This window comes from Sitodiplosis mosellana, unplaced genomic scaffold (genome assembly GCF_009176505.1).
Source record: "Sitodiplosis mosellana isolate CC-2019 unplaced genomic scaffold, AAFC_SMos_1.0 Smas_scaffold_5948, whole genome shotgun sequence".
Classification (NCBI taxonomy): Eukaryota; Metazoa; Arthropoda; class Insecta; order Diptera; family Cecidomyiidae; genus Sitodiplosis; species Sitodiplosis mosellana.
In genome coordinates, this window is record NW_022601190.1 from 322,241 (window position 1) to 329,530 (window position 7,290).

Below are 7,290 nucleotides of genomic sequence, written 5' to 3' on the forward strand. Positions count from 1 at the left end.
ATCTCATTCAATCTTCCGTTTGCTTCGATTGCAACGACAGCATTCTTCGTTTGTTCATTCTGTTGTGCACTTTTTTCCGTACGTTGGTTCGTTTGGTTCTCATTAAACTCTTCAACTGTGGTTCTTTTCACTGGCAGCAGCAGCAGCAGCGGCGGCAACAGCCGTCGCGGCTAAGCGAAAAAAATGAGCAAATGGTCTCGTGGATGTATACAATTTATGGAACCAAAGTGTTTTCTTTTTAACTGAAAATAACATGCACACGTATACACATCACAGACATCACAAGAAGCTTACCGAACCGCGTACGAAGCACATTCTTTGGAGAGCGGCCAACTACAACGACCGACCATCAATGCGAACAAAGTCAAAACTAAACAACTTTATTTTTTATTTAATATAAATGTATACACACACATACCGGGTATTATACACTCAATGAATGCGCGTAGTCACATGTAATTTTTTTTTATTTTAAGTGAAAAGCAAAGCGATATATTCATAAAAAAACATGCGGAGACAGAGAGATAGGGAACGATACGGGAAAAAACGGCAGAAATCATAACGAACGACAAAACGCAACGCACACAGGAATTCCTTGTGACTTTCTACCCGACAAACAATGATATTAAATTGAATTGGCTGAAGTCAAACGATCTTTATTTTTTTCACTCGCTGCTTTCATTATATTATTTATTTACGAAGCAGCTTGGCGTGTTTTCAGCACTACATGAAATGTAGAGCCACTGATCTGCTTTTTTTTCCTAGATACTTTTTGAGTGTTGAAAAAAATTATGGTGAATTTGAATTGTATGCTCATATTTTTTATTAAATTCAAAACAGTGGCAGTAACGACAAATAAGTGTATAATATCTCAAATCGCCAATCAAATTTTTATTATCAAATGTTGTTTAAAAATTACATTAATTTTTCGTATAATATTTTTTGAGTCTTGACCAGAATTAAAGTGATTTTAGATTCTATGCTCATATTATTTATTTAATTTAAACCAAAGGCAGTGTATTTCAAAAAAGAAATTAAACCAAGATCTTGTAATTCATTTTGCAAACAAATATATTACTTCAAAGTTACTTTGATGAAATACATTTCATGTAGTGAGTCAAAAAATAGTTTGTTGTGAAACAACAAAATAGATTAAGTAACTAAAAACTCAAGAACACAGAGCGGAGCGAAGCGAAGTTTGTTTTTGTTTTTCCTCCTCTGCGTTGTTGTGTTCGTTTCTTGTCGCTCATAAATTGCATTGCTCTCGCTTACATTTTGTGACTGCCGTCTTGTTCTTTACGTGTCGACATTGTGGCCGCCACTTCTTTTGCCATTACATTAAACGTGCTAACTATTGAACTTCGATAATTGGAATCAGTGAGAGAGAGAGAGAGAGAGAGAGAGAGAAATACCTTTGACGTCGTGTGCACATTTCATGCGTACGTAATTCAAATGATGAAATAATACCCAAGCGCATATTGACAATGTTAGGCTCCAAACGCTGAGCTGCGCTGTGTAGTGCGCTGAGATGCAGCACTGACCGAATAATGCACCGACATTCTATTGAATTATACAGTCGAGGGAACGGAGAGAGAGAGAGAGAGAGAGACGCACAGATTCAATACCAAATGAAATCATTGGCCAGAAGATTGAAATTGTTCACAATTGACTTTTGTCTGTGGTGCAACATGGCACTGAATCCATTTGACACGATCACCTTCTTCGTGCAGATGTCTCTATTTTTCACACATTCCCGATCGAAATGCAGTTTTCTGTTGTCTGATCAAGCCACAACACACTTTTCTTCTCGTTTCGTTCATGAGATTCACTCATCACATGTGCCATATTCACGAGCATTGAGAATTTCAGTTTGAGAGGGAATGAAACGACCTTTTTTTCTAGTACGAAAGCGCGATGTTGAATAGAAATAGATGTCATCGTCGATACGATTGACTTTCGATATGGAATTAACATAACGATACACACGAACATTCCAATAATTATCATCAACATTTCTATATCAACACAGAGAGCTTTTGAGATAAATGCCATTCGATAGAAAACCTATGAAAAAAATAGAATACAAAAAACAAAAGGCCCAGTGTAAGTTGGCCGCCGACGGTTTAGCCGCCGACGAAAATCACTCTTGGCCGCCGGCGGCCAAATGTAACTTTATGAAAATTACTTTTGGCCGCCGGCGGCCAAGTGTGATTTTCGAGAATTTTTTGGGCCGCCGAAAAAATTGTTTTTGGCCGCCGGCGGCTAAGAGTCATTTTCAGGAATTACTTTGGCCGCCATTAAAAACGCGTTTTGGCCGCCGATGACGAATTAGTTACAGAATGCAGAAAAATGCTATTTCCTAGACTCACGGTTACTCTCATTCATTGTAATTAATTGCTGATCGAAATAAAATGGTAATACCAACAGAGGTGGAGAGAAGAGCGCAGAGGACCTCACTCGCGCACGCTCGTTCGGTCCTCTGCGCTCTCCTCTCCACCTCTGTTGGTATTACTATTTTATTTTATTGCAAACTGTGAAAAAATGGTACGGTCAGCAACGGTTAGAAGTACCAGAGGACCAAATGAGCGCGCGCGAGAGTGAGCGTTGCTGATCGTACCATTTTCACATTTTAGTATGAATAGTTCAGTTTAGTACAAGAGAGCACAGGTCGTTCTAGAAAATAGCACTTTTCTACATTCTGCTTGGAAACCACTGAAAATGCGTTTGGCCGCCGGCGGCCAAGAGTAATATTCAATATAAACTTTTGGCCGCCGTTAAAAACGACTCTTAGCCGCCGGCGCCCAAAAGGTATTTTTGATATTACGCTTGGCCGCCAACGGAAAATCACTTTTAGCCGCCGGCGGCCAAGAGTAATTCTTTTGAAAATCACTTTTGGACGCCAGCGGCCAAGTGCAATTTTCCGTCGGCGGCTAAAAGTTAGGCGGCCAAGTTGCCTATCCCCAAACAAAAATCAGAATCAAAAGAATTGATCTTTTTCTTCAATTTTATTGAGAGAATATAATATATTTAGCATTTTCCTTTCCATAGCATTATTTGTATGCAATCATTATATGTAGATAAAAAGAGAAAAAATGCATTTTGTTGGGATCCAATAACAAGTTGCAGCTGTCAAAAGACGCACGTTTCTACTAATTCGAAAAAAACCCTATCTCCGTTGCTGTTGCTGTGACAAAGGATATTTATCGGAACGGTGTGAAAATGGTTAACTCTTTAAATCAAAGCAATTTCAAAACAATCATTTTTCAATATTGAATTGAATATTCATATATTATTAGGGATGTAAAAGCCTATAACTGTATTAAAACACAACATACACAACTGAATATTACATGAAAATATAGACTGAATAATTGATGATGGAAAAACGTTATAAAAGCCGGGTCTACATTTTACGTGGTTTTTCCTTTGAATTTTATGGTGACTTGATTTTCCACATTTCACCGAGAAATTTTCCAACGTTTCTTCGAGTCAATTGACGTATTAAGTCAATTAGATTGACGTATATTTTGTATTTCTCTCCAACGTCGTCAATTTCTCATTGTTGTTTCTGTTCAAATCGATAATTGTGATAAAACATCATAAATCCATTAAATGTTACTTCATGGGATGTGCTTGTAATTTAGCTCAAATTGGATTTGCTCATAGTTGGTTCAGTTTCACAGTATTTTGTTTTCAGTGACATGTTTTTTTCGCTTTTTTTCTCTCATTCTGCAGCTGATTGGCATTTCTATCTGTCATCGTATCGAAGACGAACCAGTAAACGAATACAATGACAATCAAATTGTCGAAACGTTGATGATGATGATGACGCCGAAGAAAAAACAACGGAGCCATGGCTTATCTAGTAGTTGAGTGGAAAGCAAAGAGAAGCTCAAGAATCGCCTTTATAATTCAATTAAATTAATAAATGCTTACACATTTTAACTTATTATTCCCCCTAAATTATGTGCGCTACTACGATTTCTACCAATTTCATGCACGAAACAAATTAAATTTTGTGTATACGGTTTTGGAGCGCGCGAGCAGTACGCGGTGTTGTGTTGTTGCTTTTTTTTCTCTCGTGGTCGTCGCTTCCATTTGTCGTTTCAATTTCAAACATTACCAGTTTGAGCAATTAACACAGAGAGCGAGCGAGAGAGACAGCGAAAAAGTAGAAAAAAACGCCACCGAGCGGTACTACAATGGCAGCAACAATCAAATAAACGGTGATTCGCTCTGCGTGCCCAATTAAACCATAGCCAGAGAGCTAGGCTATAAAAAAGTATACTGTTTTTTTTTCTTCCGTTCAGTCGTTGTCTTCGTTGTTCAATTTCGGGTGTACGTGTAAATATGCAATTAAAATGATTAAAGAAAATCGATGGGCTGCTTTTTTACGTGTCGGCCTCAGTCTCATCTACCTTACATCCCACGATACACATACCGATTGCACTGCAATATTTAATTGCACCGTAGCTTTTATCGATTTTGAGCGTCTTGGTGACATTTTTGAAACGCTCGATAAAATAAACGATCAACTACTGTTGCTACCGTTTCAAGACCATTTAATAAGCATCATAAATAAAAATCGAAACGTGTAATTATAATGCAAGGACCCTATCGATTTTCACTCAAAATTATTTATAATTTGTTGGCATTCAACGCCGATTCCTTCATCATTTTTTTAGACTATTTAACCATTCGCATCAGAACAATGCGCATTATGCAGTTGATGATTTCGAGGGAAACATTTCGAAGCGAATCCATCATAAAATTCAGAAACCGATCAATTCGAAATATGTGTGCAATGAGCACATTAAATATCGTTACATCGCCATAATCAAGCCAATGTGTCGATCGTAATTGAGTTAAATAAAATGATCACCGCCGTCGTCGCCGTCATCGTCTTCGACGTACCAACGAGAGTCTCCATTTTCAGGTGAGCTCATGATCGAGCGATCGATATTTTTTTTACACTTATTACGTTGATAAAAACCAATGCATGCAATTCAACGTACATAATTTTCGCGCTTATAATAAAATGAACCGATCGATATACACAACATACGACTAAATGGCGATAAACAGCGAGACACAACACACACACACACACACACACACACACACACATACAATAAATGACAACGCACACACAATATTAAAATCAGCCAACAACAGACGGCATAACGTTTTCGTTCCGTTTCATTTTTTGAATGATTGAATTGTCTCTCATGATATATTAATTTCAATCTGAAACGAAAAAAAAACCAAGAAGAAAAAAACGCGCAAACAACCACTCAGCGATCGAACGGACGACGGTGTGCGCTCACGCGCAAAAATCATATGCGCTCGCAGTTCCATCGCAACTGGCTGTTATTGTTATTGAGCGTGATGCTGTCTTTTTATGTATGGTTTGTGTGTGCGCGCGCTTTTTTTCTTCGTGTTATTTTGTTCGCTTCATCAGAGAGTTTTCGGTTGATGTGTTATCGGTTTCGATGGTTAATTTCGTGCCTGTCCGACGAGCAGCGGACTATATTGGAAGCTGGTGTATTATATTGTTGTGTGTACGAAAAAGGCGGCGATTACGATCGCAAAATGCTTTTTACAAATGTATAACCAGTTTCGCCACATCTTTTTGTTTCACTCTCTCTGTGTCTGTGCTTAAATGTTCTGAAGGGTTTTTTTTGTTGCTGTTCTCAACTTTCAAAAGAATAAAATGAATACCATTTTTCGATATCATAAGTTGTGTGATGAGGTCTCACAACGCAAGAGATAGTTAACCTCTCCTCTACATTATGGCGACTTAATTTTCCAAAACTGCTTTCTCAGTCGCTCGCTTACTCGCTCACTACTCAAGAGCTCTTCCACCAGGTATACACACAAAGAGGCCGAGCGATTCGACTTTTCGTCTAGATATATACGTGTGCATTCTTCTCTAAATGCTTTTCTCATCATTTTTCCCATTCCCGGTGGTTTCAATATATACAACGAATAAAAAAAAGAGAAACAAAACGAAAATAATAAATCTTTCTAATTATGTCTGACTTTGATCAGCGGCTTTAGAGTGGTATTCGTGTTTCGGAGACAGGATTCTCATGGGTTGAAAACTAAAAACTATAAATTAAATGTGTGCTACAGCTGTAAAAATAAGACATATGCGATCCAACAACAATTAAAACAACAACGAATACCGTCCAAATCAACCGAAACCAAACCAACAAACGAAAAAAAAATATAGGAAGAGATAGAGAAGAAACACACTCACATTCGGCAATGCATCGACAACGGATATTGCCTGCCGATGCACACGATGTCACAGTTTTAATATATGCTTGCCGTTGTATTCGCTTTTCTTCTCTTCTTGTTTCAGACGTAGAATGGCTGGTCTCAACTCCTAGAATGTTCAATATTTTTTTTTAGCAAAATTTAATTATTAATTTGGTGTCAATACCATATGGCCCATGGCATATGCTATTTGTCAATATATACAACGGGTTTCGATGAAAATTGACTTGTACTTGTCATTTACATACGAAATGCACTTTATTCTATTATAATTATATCATATAATATTTGATTATAATCAAAGGATGGTTATTATTCCTTAGTATACTAACATTTATTGCAATTCTAATGCAGTAGGAATTGTAGTTGAGTCATAATTGAACAAAAACCATCGAAAGGTAGACATTTTAATTTCAAATGGAACTAAAATAGAATCATTACATAAACAACGAATTCATTTCAAAGACAAACTTTTGTTTTCGATTTAATTCTATTCAAACTTTTGTCGATCATCACAACGGAAAAATCCATTGAAGAATCAACCTACCACTTTATTGACTATTGATTACTTTCCCCGGTATAGTACTTTATGTATAATGTACGATGTCTTTTGATACACAACGAAAAAACCTATCCAAAAACGATTGACAAATGCTAATTACTGAGCGTTTAGTAGGCATATTCCAATAAATGAACCGAACACTTCAATAAATGGTGATTGGTATTTCCACTATTTCACTGACAAATGTAAATAAACGGGCAAATAATTGACATTTCCAATAATTTGAGTTTAGGTTTTTTTGTAGTATACATAAAAAGATTTTTATGAGTGAAAGTATAAGAGAGTGATTTAAATTTACGCCTGAATGGAGTATTTCAAGGTTTTTTTGGCATAATACAACTGCAATTAGTTCCTTTCTGTTTGCTGTTAGTTAAAAACTGTTTGCAATTTTCAAATTATGGTTATTCGAATGTAATTAAATCAAATGTTCACACTTTCTTTTCACT